The sequence below is a fragment of the Lathyrus oleraceus genome, chromosome 2 (assembly GCF_024323335.1).
Source record: "Lathyrus oleraceus cultivar Zhongwan6 chromosome 2, CAAS_Psat_ZW6_1.0, whole genome shotgun sequence".
NCBI lineage: Eukaryota > Viridiplantae > Streptophyta > Magnoliopsida > Fabales > Fabaceae > Lathyrus > Lathyrus oleraceus.
In genome coordinates this window covers 348,152,562-348,154,848 of record NC_066580.1, presented here as the reverse complement: position 1 = coordinate 348,154,848, position 2,287 = coordinate 348,152,562, and the positions used below count along the sequence as shown (strand labels likewise).

The 2,287-nt window shown below is 24.9% G+C and overlaps 1 non-coding gene across 1 annotated transcript; it reads left to right on the top strand.

Annotated features, from left to right (window-relative positions):
• The first annotated feature begins 1,293 nt into the window (after positions 1-1,293).
• Positions 1,294-1,365, top strand: TRNAQ-CUG (transfer RNA glutamine (anticodon CUG)). The gene has a single exon. It is a non-coding gene; the product is annotated as a tRNA-Gln (tRNA).
• Positions 1,366-2,287: the final 922 nt, after the last annotated feature.

Here is a 2,287-nt window from a genome sequence, read left to right as displayed (position 1 = left end):
AAAATGAGTCATCATCATCACCACCACAATCACCGTGATCAACTTCTACATCTTCCCCTTGACTACTACCACATTCTATAAAAATGCTTGAACTGTTCATTATGACACAAAAACTGCACAAAAAATGTCAATGTCATGTATAGCATAAATTTATAACAACGTTGGTTAATAGCATTCAAAATTTTGGTTAACGTTGTCTATAACTTAGTTAATAACGCCCAAACATGTGGGCATGTTTATAACATTGTTTATTACAATGTTGGTTATTGGTGTGACATAAGTTAGTTAATACAGTTCCCAAAATGGTTAACGAATCAACATGAGTAAATATATGAAATCAAATCGTTTCACAGTAAATAAACATGGTTAACAGTGTGAGCAAAGTAGATGAATATTGTTTAGAACATGGTTAATGAACAAACGTGAATAAACATATGAAATCTATAACAGTAAACAAAGTTGGTTAATACTGTGTTAAATCTAGAAACATATGAACAATCGTGAACAAACATATGATCCAAAAGAAGAATATTGATATTATTGGATGAATCTATAATGATATCTAGAAACTTACTGAGTTAAATCTTCATCTTCATCGCATAATGATTCTAAATAATTTTTTTTTCTTGATAAACTATGTAATTGATTGGGTATGGTTGTAGATGTAAAGAAAATGATAGTTGAAGAAGAGATGAAAAATGACGCGGAAAGAGAAAGAAGAAGAAGAAATAGATACAATGGTTGATGATATGTGATTGTTGTTAGGAGAGAGAAACGACAAGTGATGTGAATATGACCCACATAATAACACAAAGATAAACAAAAAGTGGTGGTCATATTTTATTATTTTAAATAATAAAATGACACTGTTTCATACGGTATAGTGTATGAATCAAATGTAAGAATAACAAAAATGTAAAAACATATAATTGGTCGACAAATTTTTAAGTGAAAAATATATTAAATAAAATACAAAAGATACTAAAACGGATTTAAAAAAAAGTAAAATTTTTCCAAGACCAAAATATATTTTTAATATTATCAATCACTCCCACATATGTCACATTCTCATTAAAGAGAATACTATTTCATTGTGAAGAGTCAAAAGAAAATCTATAGTCAAGCTAATTCCACATTATTATTTTTGTTGATGTCATACTAATCCAAATAATAGATGGCTAGGCATGCAAATCGTAATCAAAATCAATACATGTCCGTACCTACTTTAACGGAAATTTTATTTGGATTTATGACAGATTCAGGTTGAGAAAATAAAATTGATAATCAAAAATTGGTCCCATGGTCTAGCGGTTAGGACATTAGACTCTGAATCTAGTAACCCGAGTTCAATTCTCGGTGGGACCTTCAATTATTTTTTATTTTGGTTGATGAAAGGCAGCTTCATTTTATAGAGCGAGATGCGTACAAAATTTATTCGATTTTATGTGATCGTAGCTTAAGCAATTCATTCATTTCAAATATTCTTAAGCTTCCCTCTCTCTAAAATAAATTAAGAAAGGTCAATTTTAACACGATATTGAAAAAAATCTTAAGAATATTATGAACAATTTAAATTAAAATGATAATATATGTAAAAAAATGAAATAAAAATAAAAATATTATAAAAAAATAATTAAAAATAAAAATTATTAAAACTTATATTAGATAAATTAATCGTTTAATTTTTTATAAATAAGATAATTATTTTATACGAGACAAATACACTTTTAAAATATCTACTCAATATTTTTTAATAAATTCTTATAATCTTTTTCATATATTTGAAAAAACAGTAGATAAATTTCTATTAACTAATATTTGGATCAATAATTGCATTGTTTTTGTTTCATATAATTTTCACGATATAAAAAAATAAAATTTATTAAAATTTTATTAACTCAGTGCATAGTTGGATTAGTTATTTCATTTTTCCGTTTTATATAACTTATATGATATGAGAAAACAAATTTTATTGAAACTTTATTAACTCACTTTGGATTAGTAATTTCATTTTCTCTGTTTCATATAACTTATATGAAATGAGAAAACAAATTTTATTGAAACTTTATTAACTCACTTTATATTTGGGTCAATAATTTTATTTATTCCATTTTATTTTATTTTATACGGCATAATTGTACTAAAATATATATTGAAAGTAATTTGTAAGAATGTTTTTTTTATCTAGATCTAACTGGTTGTATCATGTGTCATTTTAAAAATAAAATAAAACCAAATTTATTAAAAAGAACTTTTAAAACCAACTATATTTTGGGATTAATTAGTA